Source organism: Mobula birostris, chromosome 17 (assembly GCF_030028105.1).
Source record: "Mobula birostris isolate sMobBir1 chromosome 17, sMobBir1.hap1, whole genome shotgun sequence".
NCBI lineage: Eukaryota > Metazoa > Chordata > Chondrichthyes > Myliobatiformes > Myliobatidae > Mobula > Mobula birostris.
Window position 1 is genome coordinate 66,910,295 of NC_092386.1, and position 13,014 is coordinate 66,923,308.

Below are 13,014 nucleotides of genomic sequence, written 5' to 3' on the forward strand. Positions count from 1 at the left end.
CTTGAAAGCCCTTTTGTAAGTATCTCTGACACAGTAGGGAGGGATGAGGCAAGAGTGGGTTGTGTGCTTGAGTGGAGTGTGACCCTCATCAGGCTTTCGTAAGCTGATGAGTTTCACTTTACCTGAGAATGTGGTGTCCAGAGGCTGGAAATTTTATTGAAACAGACTTCCACTGTGATTTCAAATTCATTGGCGCTGCAGTTTGTCCCAGGGGGTGGGAATGAAAGGCAGGTGTGATCTGCTGGCTCCACAAATTGAAGGACCTCTTCATTTATCTGGAACCTTTAATGCAACAAAATATTCCAGGATGTTTCTTTGCAATTTTATCAAACAAAAACCGATTAAAACACATTGGGGAATTTATGGCAGGTGATCAAAACTTTGGTTGAAGATGTAGGTTTTAAGGAGTCTCTTGGAAAAGAGGAAGGAAGGAATTTGAGAGTGCCTCAGTTGCTGAAGAAACACCTTTGAATAGTACAAAGACCACAATTAGACTACAGCAGCAAAGTCCCAAAGCTCTTCACTTTGCAAGGTGGAACAAATAGACAGAGTATTGCTTAACTGAAGCAAAATTGCAGAAAGCTGCAGTACCAGGGGATAGGACAGTCCTTGTGCATGAATCAAAGAGAGTTAAGGCACAATACAACAGATGTTAAGCAAGGCTAATATAAAGTTGGTCTTCATTTCAAAAAGGTTGGCTATAAAAATAGCCCTACTGTAACTGTTAAAAGCACTTCAGTAACACTGAGAATAACTTTTGGTCTCCCTCTTTTGAGAAAAAAGTATTAAATTGCAGATGGTTCAGAGAGTTTAGAGGGGTTGTCCTAAGAAGGAGTTTAGAAGAATGAAAGGTGGTCCTTTTGAAACGTATGAGATTCTAGGCAGGCTAAGTGTTGAGAAGATGTTTCCTGCCATCGGAGAGTCCAGAACCAGAGGGCATGGTCTCAGAATAAAAGTGCAATGACGAAGAATTTGATCTTTTGGAGCATGGGTTTCCAAACACTTTCATGCCATGAACCAATACCATTAAGCAAAGGGGGATCTTTGGAATTTCTTGGCACAAAGAGCTGTGGGCGTGAGCTATATTTCAGTAAGGGAATCAAGGGCTATGATGAAAGGGCAGGATATTAGGGGAGTGTTGAATCAGCCTTAATTGTATTGAATAGTGGAGCATGTTCAAATGCCTGCTCCTATTTCTACTCTCTGTGGAAAATTGCAAGTATATTGGAGCCTTATGGGGCTGGGGGCGATAAGAGAGACAGGATGGAGTGAGGCCACGGAGCCATTTGGAAATTAAGGCAAAGGTTTTTTTTAAGGTTTTGCAAAATCAGAAGGCAGCTTGAATTGGTGAGAATAGTGATGGTGAATGAGTAGGTCTTAGTGTGAGGTAAAGTACAATTTTGGAGAAGCAAGTTTATGGAGAATAGGGTAATGGGGGCAAACTAGGAGTGTGTTAAAATAGTTGAATCTAGAGATAACTCTAGTGTAGATGATGCAGTTAGCAGCAAGTGTCAACTCAAGCAACACCTTTTTTCTGCTAGACGAGGTACATGATAATACTCCCTCTGGACCTTTGAATAAGCCTTTATCCGCCCCTGGATTTCACTTCTCTTATGGTACACGAAGCCATGTATGGTGGAGAAATTATAATTAGGCCTGTGGATTTCAAAGATCTAAAGTGTGAGTTGTAAGAGATGGTTTTGAGATGATAAGTGGATGTATTTTATTGTCAGTGGATGATAATTTTAAAAATAAGGCATTCCTTAACCAGGAGCCTGTATTCAGCAGCAAGGACAGAGTGAGGGGCAAATAGGAGATGGTGCTTTCCATGAATATTGTTAGCCTTAAAATATAAAATTGCAGTACAAAACTTTGTTATTTAAATGGGGAAGAAGATATATAGCTTGGCAACTTATTTGAAGTTTTTTGCATGTGATGTGTGTTTTTGAGAAAGTCTCATGTCACTGCTCTATCTTAGTAACTGTCACCTGCCATTTCCCATGCAATGGAAAGGACAAACATGAGAAAATCTGCAGATGCTGAAAATCCAAAATGCTGGAGGAACTCAGCAGGACAGGCAGCATCTATGGAAACGAGTAAATAGTGCTGATGAAGCGTCTTAGCCCAAAACATGGACTGTTTACTCTTTTTCCATAGATGTGGCCTGGCCTGCTGAGTTCCCCCAGCATGGAATAGGCAAGTGTGGTGGTAACAGAGGTACAGATGAAGCTTCATCTGCCAGTGCATTGTGACAAGCTGAAAACAGGAATGTTATGTAATCTTTATGGTGGAATGAGATGTGATCAGAAACCCATCTCTGAACTACATACCATTGCCCAGTACAATACAGAAAGATTTGGATACGAGGTGGGAATTCACAGCAGTACTGAAAACAATAGCTTTAGTCTTTCCTATATTTTGTTGAATGAAATTTCTGCTAACCCACTGCTCAGTACAGACTCGCAGCTGGGCAACCTGTCTGTAACAAATAGCCACAGGATGAGGATAGATTGTGGGGTGAATTCATGGTGATTGTGTAGAAAGGTCATTGGAAGAGAATCACCGACTTCCATTAGGTACATGAGAGTGAAACTAGCCAAGGATAACTTGCAAAGTTCTACAATCTCTGATAAAACAATTCAGTTTTTTAGATAAACACAAGAGATTCTGCAGATGCTGTAAATATTGAGCAACACAGACAAATGCTGGTGGAACTCAGCAGAAGAGGCAGTATCTATGGAGAGGCAATAAACAGTTATCGCTTCTGGCGGAAACCTTCCCCCGCCAGAAACGTTGACTGTTTATTCCCTGTGTAGATACTTCCTGACTTGCTGAGCGCCTCCAGAAATTTGTGGGCGTTGTCTTTTTTAATTAGAAAACAGCTGCAGGTTATTCCACGTGCTCTCAAACGATTTCCTCTTGCACGATAAAATGGGTGTTTGAGGTCAGCGTGGGGTCGGTGACTGAATGCTGAATTTCTTTATGGATATCCTATTCCTTGTTGCCCCCTTCTCTTCTCCTACTTGCTTGCTTAAAACCTAAGGTTTTCCAATTCTGATAAATAATAATTGACCTGGCGCATTAATCTCTACAAGTGCTGCTTGCACTGCCAGGCATTGCTGTTTCTCTGTTTATAACTTTAGATTTCCAACGATCCAGTCATTTCGACATTACGTTACAATATGTGGTGGTAAGTGGGAATCTCCAACAAACTGATTCCCATATGGTTCGTTAAATACATTTCCAAGAGCTGAACGGTTTTTCGCTCCTAAATCCTGTAAATATAAATAAATGTCTAAGTGTGATAAATAACAATGCAGAAAACGTGAAAGTACTGAAGAAATACAGCGCATCCGATTTCCCATTTCATCCCGGATCCACGCGCCATTACGTCTTGACATCACGTCGCAAGGGCGGGTGCGCGTTGACGTCACGTGCATGACGTCGAGGGGTGGTCCGAGTAACGGGGAGCTGAAGGAGAAGGTGAAGAGCGGCAGTCGGCCTGGGCTGAGGGGCGTAGTCGCCGCGGGGAGGCGTGCCTTGGTTTTGTGGGGCGGGGTGCTTCGCGTACTGGGGCCGGTAGTTGGACGAATGCCCAAGGGTAAGGCCTAGCTGCCCGTGGGGCCTGATGAATGAGGAGCCTTCTCCGTAAATTTCAGCGCCGGCCGCTCCGCCGCGGAGTGCGGCGCAAGGCAGGTACTGAAGCAGGCCGGGTGCGATTGTCAGCGCGGTTTGGGGGACGGTGCGGTGCTTTCGCCTCTGAATGAGGAACGGGTCTGACACTCCCTCCCCGGGGAATGTCCAGGCTGCCCAGTGCTACGTGGAGGGAATGCCGGGCCGTGCTTCAACACAGCTGCGGAAAATTCCGCCGCTCCATTTTAATACTGATGAACTCTCAGCCCTATCTCTATTAACGTGTCGGTGTAGGTAACAGCTCAGTTTTCCAGTTACACTGTGTCGTTTTAGTCCATTTGTAGCACTTATTACTCGCCCTTTGTGCCCTTGAAACATTGACGCTGAACTACTAAATTCGCCTTGAATATACTGTGTTCTTGGGGTTCCTCAATTTAAACCCAGTGGAGATGACAACTGATATATTTACAACGCAGGATTTTGTGTGACCTGGGGTTGGTGGCCTTGAGTGTCGTCAGCTTTTGTTTTCGGAGGGTGCTGTTGAAGTCGAGAGGTTTCCCATAATGTGTATAACGCCCTGAAGTGTTGGAAAAACATTATAATTTTGGGAAGGGGAATGATAGATGTTGAAGTATTGAGGTAATTGGAATTAATATAAGATTATTATAGGAATATAGATTAATTTTCATTGAAAGAAATATAGGAATTACAATTTGAAATGAGCACGAAATAGATATGAATGTTATGTTGATAAAAGGAAGGAATTGACTGGTGGGCAAACATGAGGAATTCTGCAGATGCTGGAAATTCAAGCAAGGCACATCAAAGTTGCTGGTGAACGCAGCAGGCCAGGCAGCATCTCTAGGAAGAGGTACAGTCGACGTTTCAGGCCGAGACCCTGAACCCTGAAACTTCGACTGTACCTCTTCCTAGAGATGCTGCCTGGCCTGCTGCATTTACCAGCAACTTTGATGTGTGTTAATTGACTAGTGGGAATAGTTTAGAATTATTTTATTACTCTTGTACAGATCCTAAGAAGATGATGGTGGAATGGCGTTCAGTGAATCTGTATTTGTGAATGTTCTCAACTGAGGTGCAGTTTGTTCCAATATCTTGGTCATAGATCATTTTCCAACTTCCTGTCAGGGCCAGTGGGGTGCTGAGTGTTTTGGCTGTACATTGCCTTTTCACTGCCCAGCAATGTGTGTTATGGTTATAAGTGAACTGTTGAACCTCCATTCCCCTCATCATTTTAGGTCATAGTCTTCAGGTGCTTATAAAGATTGAATTAATAGTCTAAGAATGCTTTACATTTGTGGTTTTGCCTCAAATCAGTCCTGATGCTTTCTAGTCAATATGCTCTTCATAGTTGCTAATTTGGATGGATCAGAGCAAACAGACGAGTGAATTTATTTGTTAGGTTTGTTAGATTACTTGTGAAACTGTATCTGAAAAGTGCTTTTTTTATTGACAGATCGAGGGCTTCATTGATAGGTACCGCTTCAATCATTTCTTTTGACAGATGGAGAACTCCTGGAGTTAGCTTTCCCTTCTGTCATTAACAGTTACAACTTGCCAGATTGTTATTTTTGACCTCTGTTTGTGCCTCCCAAGATCAATTTATTTCCCCCTCAGGATGCAGGCCAGTTTTTTTTGTGTAAGGTCAGAAAGAAATTCCTCCTTTCAGGTTTCCTTTTCCTAATTCACCCTCCCCCTTCAGTCACACACTTGTTTCTCACATGGGAATTGCTTTGGGTGCAATAACTGTAACCCATCTACAAGAATGAAGATGAATCCAATTGCAGTAGCAACATAATGTCCCAACCATTTCTCCCAGTGAACTGCTTCCTGCATTGTAATATGGATAGAGTATGGGTTCTGTCCACCTCAGACTAACCATCAAACTCCTAAACTAAACTGTTCTGAGCTTTATTACCAAAGACAGTACTGTTTGAAGAGGAAATGCTTTATGGATGTTCTCAAAACCTCCTTGAAAAGGTGCAAAATTATTTGTAGGGAATAGCAGGCCCATGACTGTTCAAAATGAAAAGGAGCATTCATAATGATATTAAAAATCTTCATTCATTGGGAGCATATCCATCTCCCAAATTTCACACCCACTTGCTTCTCTGGTACCTCTTGCCCCACCTTTGGCAGAATTTGGAGGTCCCACGTGGCCACTGTAGAATCTTCAGAACTGCAGTGAGTGTACTCAACCTTTTTCTCATCGTGCAGAATTTCTTGCATCATTTACTGAGTCCTGATGATGCTGAAATATTTTTCAGTCTTAAACATGAGATTCTACAGATGCTGGAAATCCAGAGCAATGCAAAGAGAATACTGGAGGAACACAGCAGATCAGGTAGCATCTATGGAGGGGAATAAACAGTTGATGTTTCAGGCCAAGACCTTTCATCAGGACTGTAAAGGAAGGGGGGGGGTGGAAGCCAGAATACAGAGGTTGGAGAAGGAAAAGGAGAATAAGCTGGCAAGTGATAGGTGAAGCCAGGTGAGGGGCAGGGGAGGATGAAGTGGGAAGCTGGGAGATGATGTAGTAAAGGGCTGAAGAAGGTGGAATCTGATAGGAGAGGAGTGTGGACCAAGGGAGGAAGGGAAGGAATGGCACCAGAGGGAGGTGATAGGCAGTCAAGGAGAAGAGAAAGGTTAAGGGTGGAATTGGAATGGAAAAGGAGAGAAAGGGAATAGGTGAGGGAGTACTGGAGTTTAGCAAAATTGATGTTCATGTTGTGCATTTGAAGGCTACCCATTTGGAATATAAGCTGTTGCTCCTCCAACCCATGAGTGGCCTCATGGTGGCAGTGGAGGAGGTCATGAACCAACATGTCGGGTGGAATTAAAATGAGAAAGCTCACCTTTTGTGGCAGATTGAGTGAAGGTGCTTGATAAAGTGATTTCTCCCCAATCTACATTGGGTTTCACTGATGTAGAGGAGGCCACACTGGGAACACCAGATACAGTACACCATCCTAACACTTCACCTGGAAGGACTGCTTTGGGCCCTGACTGGTGGTGAGTGAGGTAAATGGAGGTGCCGGGGCAGGTGTAGCACTTGTCCCACTTGCAAAGGTAATTGCCAGGTGTGAAAGGATGAGTAGACGAGGCTGTTGTGTAGAGAGTGATCCCTGTGGAAAGCAGAGAGTGGGGCTGAGGGAAAGATGTGTTTAGTGGCAGAGTCCTGTTGAAGATGGCGGAAGTTACAGAGAATGATGTATTTGATGCAGAGTCTCGTGGGGTGATAGGTAAGGACAAGATGAACTCTATTCCTATTGTGACAGGCAGATGGAGTGAGGGAAAATGTCCAGGAAATGGAGGGCATATGGGTCAGGACAACATCAGTGGTAGAGGAAGGGAAACTTTGAAGAAGGAGGGCGTCTCGGATGTTCTGGAATAGAAAGCCTCTTCTTGAGACCAGATGTAGCAGAGGTGGAGGAACTGAGAAAAATGAATAGCATCTTTGCAAGTGACAAGGTGGAAAGAGGTATAGTCCGAAGGTTTATATCAGTAGACAGTCTACTGATATAAACCTATCTCCAGAGATGGTGACAGAAAGATATAGAAAGGAAGGAGAAATGTCTCAGATCAAATAAATTTGAGGGCAGGGTGGTAGTTGCAGGCAAAGTTGAGTTCAGCATAGGTGTGGAAGTAGTGAATGTAGTGCAGAAAGGGTTGGGCCACACCCCAGCAGGTGGACTGTTCGACTTTGCAGGCGAAAAGATAGTACAGCTGAGACCCATGTGGCTTCCCATGGCTACACCTTGGGTGTAGAAGAAGTGAGAAGAAACTAAAGGGAAATTGTTGAGGGTGATGCCAGTTCTGCCAGATGGAGGTGGGTAGTGATGGAGGGGAACTAGTTAGGTCTATTGTATCTTTTAATCTCTTTGTTTTCACGAACAGTGCATCAGGTTTTCAGAGCCAAACTTGATATTTTCCATATATTACTCACCATAAAATGCTAGTCCATGGTTAGGTTCCGGCAGCTATTTGTTAATTTGACAAGAAATGTTTCGTTTCAGTTGGTAAATTTCCCTCATATATGATGGCATCCCATCTGTGCAGCACCCCCAAGACCCTGGTGGGTTGTGGACGAGTGTCTGTGTTGCGGTAAAGCTCTCTCCAGTTCGCTCTGATGTTGTCTATCCATTTCTTCCACTGTCTGCCTCTTTTTCTTTTCCCCTGCATCGTTCCCTGAAGAATGATCTTTGAGAGTCTACTTGATCTTGTTATGTAGAAACATAGAAAACCTACAGCACAATACAAACTCTTCAGCCCAAAAAGCTGTGCCGAACATGTCCGTACCTTAGAACTACCTAGGCTTACCCATAGCCCTCTATTTTCCTAAACTCCGTGTACCTATCCAGGAGTCTCTTTTTAGAAAAAAACCTATCATTTCTGCCTCCACCGCTGCTGCCGGCAGCCCATTCCACGCACTCGCCACTCTCTGCGTTTTTTTTAAAAAAAAAAAACCACAAACAAACAACTTACCCTGGCATCTCCTCTGTACCTACTCCCAAGCACCTTAAAACTGTACCCTCTCGTGCTAGCCATTTCAGCCCTGGGGAAAAAAGCCTCTGACTATCCAAGCGATCGATGCCTCTCATCATCTTATACACCTCTATCAGGTCACCTCGTCGCTCCAAGGAGAAAAGGCTGAGTTCACTCAACCTATTCTCATAAGGCGTGTTCCCCAGTCCAGGCAACATCCTTGTAAATCTCCTCTGCACCCTGGCCATACCATCTCAGTTTCCTCTTCTTTACTGTGAGCAGTAGATCTTCATAGTGTCTCGTGCTGGGTGATGGTTCTTCATACTTCATCCTTTGAGACATGGTCAGTACAGGAGATGCTAAGGAACCTTCTGAAGCATCTCATATCTACTGCCTGGATCTTCTTTTGCGGTTCTGATGTCAGTCCATGATTCCATGAAGTATGATGACGTGCCTTTTCAAATATCCGAAATTAGTTGTTCTGTCCACAGAAACTTCTGCCTCGTCTCTGATCTTCCTTTCCTTTTCAAATTTATTGTCTCCCAAATCTGCGTATATTTTTCAATGTTTAGATTCCATTAGGTTTCCATAGAAGTTCACAAATGGAGCTTTTTATGTGTCCACAGTAAGCATTACTTTCTCATCTTTCTCAACAAGTTTGTAGCCTTTGATGTGAAAGGTTCTTCCATTGTTTCACATCTTGTCCTTGATGGACGATGCTGGTGGGATTGTAGTCACATGTAATCTATAGTATCTAGTTGTTAGTGGTGAGTCACCTGAAGTAGCATGTCCTCCTACTTTCCTACCATCCCAAACAAATATTAACTTCCTCCAATGTCCCATTAAACTCAGACTTTTAAAAATACAAAAAAAAAACAACATATGGTAATAATATCTCATTTTAATCTTCTGACTTTGTTGCAGGTACAGAGCGTTAAACAGCTGTGGAGTCAGGCCAAACAAACGAAACAGCAATAGTTGGGTATCAGGTTAACAAAGGCTTACAGCATGAATGCTCTGAGGTAGAATTGGAGACAATGTAAATAAACACAATTCTTTTCAACTTGCCAAGGAAAGCTTGTTATAGGAGTCTGACATTCACTAGTGCATGAACATAAATTTATTCCAACTAAATACTGAAAAAGGAAGCTGTTGCCATCGATTCAGTGTGAAGCAGCATGATAGTGTAGTGGTTAGCTCAACGCTTCACAGTACCAGCAACACGGGTACAATTCCCACCACTGACTGTAAGCAGTTTGTACGTTTGTCCTGTGGTCGCCTGAGTTTCCTCTCGGTGCTCCCGTTTCCCTCAGTCCAGAGACTACCAGTTGGTCATTGAAAATTGTCCCATGATTAGGCTAGGGTTAAATCGGGCCAGAAGGGCCTTTTCCGCGCTGTAATTCTATAAAATTTTTAAAAAATTAAAAATTCCTGTCATTGATACCATCATTCCTCCTGCCACGGTGGTGAGGTTCCATGGCAAAACTCCACAATCAAGACCATCTAATACTGGCCCCTGTATTCTCATATGTGGGGACAGGGCACTGCATAGTTAGAAAATAGTTCTTATGATTTTCTGTAATAAGAATCCATGTCATCTGGGCATGTCAAAAAACATGAGCTGAAAGAAATTGTGTTCGTTTATTTACATTTTTCTGCACAAATTCTGAGAGCAAATTTTATTCCATAGCTTAAGGTTTTGAGTAGTGATTTGTGAAATTGGTAAGGGTGATTTCTGTTACCGGAATGGCTGTAACATGGGTTGGCTGTAGTTTGATCTCTGTCTATGGTCTGTCTGAAGGTATTCATGCTATAAGCCTCGTTGTTGTGTTTGTCCTCCTAACTCCACTGTCCATTAACAGAAGTTTAAAACTCTGTGCCTTCATTCTAACTAGCAGCATTTTACATTCTTCCATTGCACCTGTGCTTGTTGCATTGCATTAGATTTTAGTTGGCAGTACAGTATCTCAGTTTTAAAGTTTGCAGTGTGGTTTTCAGATTCTTAATACTCAATTTGTTTAATCCTTTCCATATACATGACCCTCCGAGGAATATGTTCCTGTGATGGGCATCTCCATTTTAACCTGATTCGCCATTGCACCCATACTTTCAGTAGCTAGATCCCAATTTCTGAACTCTACTTCCTGAAAGCTCTGCCCCGCTTCTTTCCTCCGCTAAGATGCCCACTGTTGAGATACAGTGAGGAATAGGCCCTTCCGGCCCTTTGAGCCACACTGCCTAGCAATCCCCCGATTTACCCCTAGCCTAATCACGGGACAGTTTACAATGACCGAAGAAACTTACCAACTGATACATCTGGACGGTGGGAGGGAATTTGTGTGGTCGTGGGGAGAGCCTACAAACTCCTTACAGGCAGTGGCGGGAATCGTATCAGATCACCTGTACTGTAAAGTGTGTGAACCACTGCACTATCGTGCCTGCTGAAATATTAGAGGTGCACCCAAAATGCATATTGTTGGTTGACATTGTTTGCTGAATAACACTAAGCGTAGAGCGGCTGCTAGTGCATTTTAGCTACAGTGGCTTTTGCATTTTAAATCCAGTATAGATTTAAAAGTTTTGAAAATTATTCCAAACGTGTGAATACATGGAAAATGTGCTGGAAATATTTAAACAAGCCTGGGATCTGGCATCTGCAGAGAGAGAATTGTTAATGTTGCAAGATGGTTAATGGCCTTTTATTATTTCAGTGGTGTTCCTGGTGCATGTGAATATTCTGCCTGGAACATCTCATGTACCTGTCCTAAATAGAGATGAGACTATGACATGCATCTGTTTCACAATGCTTTTGTAATTTTTTCACCAATTTCTGTAAATTTCCAGCTGAGAAATTACATTCAAATTGCCTTCAAATAAGTTCCCTGTCTTCTGCTGAGATTTCTTGTCATGAAAATAAATTGCCAAGAAATAAAGTTTTTCTCGGTAGGTTGTTTGCAAAAGACCATAGGATACAGGAGCAGAAGTAGGCCATTTGGCCCATTGAGTCTGCTCTATAAAGCTTGTGTTACTTAATGCTAACTTTTCTGGGTCATGCTGGAAATTAGAGGAAAGAATGCGCAAAAGTTAAACGTACAAGTTTGGAAAGAAGGTGCAGCAATGCTTATTATTTTCTTGGGAAACGATGGCAGCTTGAATGCAACTTGTTTCACTTTTTTTTAAAACTATTTCTACTTCAATGATAGTCTTAGAACATAGAAGCATAGAAAACCTACAGCACAATACAGGCCCTTCGGCCCACAATGCTGTGCTGAGCATATCCTTAACTGAGAAATTACCTAGGGTTACCCATAGCCCTCTATTTTTCTGAGCTCCATATACCTGTCCAGAAGTCTCTTAAAAGACCCTATTGTATCCACCTCCACCACCGTCACCAGTAGCCCATTCCACGCACTTACTACTCACTGTGTATTTAAAAAAAAACAACTTACCCCTGACATTTCCTGTGTACCTACTTCCAACTGTGCCTTCTCGTGCTAGTCATTTCAGCCCTGGGATAAAGCCTCTGACTATCCACACGAGCAATACCTTTACACCTTATACACCTCTATCAGGTCACCTCTCATTCTTTGACACTCCAAGGTGTTATGTGACCAGCAACAATGAATATCAATCGAGACAGGTTATATAAAAACAACCAAACATTTATTAAACACGGATAAACAATAAAAAAAAACGAAAACCTTAACCGGAAGTTAACCGCTATGCAGCTGTTCAACAAATCGCCACTCGGTACTGGTTCTTAAAGCGTTAAATGCGAAAACAATTCTTAAAGCTGTAAAGTCAGATGTAGTTCTTAAAATGGTAAATTCGAAAGTCCAACCGATTTATACGTTCAATTGGGAGAGACTTCTCTGGAGAAGGATTTCTTCATAGACGCAACTTTCCTGCTGGTTCTGTCCAAAGGATTCACAATGCAGGAAATTAACAGCTTAAAACAACTGACCTTAAATTCTAGAGAGCACCTTGCATGAACTCTCCTCTCTTTTGGCAAGAGTTATCTTCGATGCAGGTCACTACTCCTTCAACGAAGACTCAATAAGGTCGATCCTTTGTAAAACTGCCAAACAATACCGACTCCTCTCAATCCGTCGGGTCCTGTACTTCGATAAAGTCTTCACTTTCCCGTACTACTGCTGGAATAAGGTACATCAACACATCTAGCAAAAATTTCCAGTCCAGCACTATTGTACCTTGCAACAGAACGTAACAACGGTTTTAGAAATGAAACTGCATCATAAAAACAAATATACAACAGAAACGGAGACACAGTAACGTTCTAGCTGGAAAACTAAACACTAACTGTGTCACCTGAGGTCTTCCCTTATATACCCGTGGTGCACATGTCATCGTGTGACCTCACATGGGGGGGAAAATTACATCAGGTGACCTCCAAAAGACCATTACATCATTCTCACAAAAAAAAATCACAGATCTCCTTGAGGTATGTAACACCAAGGTAAGAAGGCCGAGTTCACTCAACCTATTCTCATAAGGCATGCTCCCCAATCCAGGCAACATCCTTGTAAATCTCCTCTGCATCCTTTCTATGGGTTCCACATCCTTCCTGTAGTGAGGTGACCAGAACTGAACATAGTACTCCAAGTGGGGTCTGACCAGGGTCCTATATAGCTGCAACATAGAAACATAGAAAATAGGTGCAGGAGTAGGCCATTCGGCCCTTTGAGCCTGCACCGCCATTTATTATGATCATGGCTGATCATCCAACTCAGAACCCTGCACTAGCCTTCCCTCCATACCCCCCTGATCCCCGTAGCCACAAGGGCCATATCTAACTCCCTCTTAAATATAGCCAATGAACTGGCCTCAACTGTTTCCTGTGGCAGAGAATTCCACAGA

At 42.8% G+C, this 13,014-nt stretch overlaps 1 protein-coding gene across 8 annotated transcripts in view; it reads left to right on the plus strand.

Annotated features, from left to right (window-relative positions):
• The first annotated feature begins 3,421 nt into the window (after positions 1–3,421).
• Positions 3,422–13,014, plus strand: part of LOC140211428 (mitochondrial nicotinamide adenine dinucleotide transporter SLC25A51-like) — a 30,281-nt gene continuing 20,688 nt past the window's right edge. For 3 of the 8 annotated variants that reach the window (XM_072281119.1, XM_072281118.1, XM_072281124.1), the window contains exon 1: positions 3,502–3,696. The gene's annotated coding sequence lies outside the window, so the exon portion shown is untranslated. The other 5 variants (XM_072281120.1, XM_072281123.1, XM_072281126.1 and 2 more) reach the window with 5 other exon arrangements.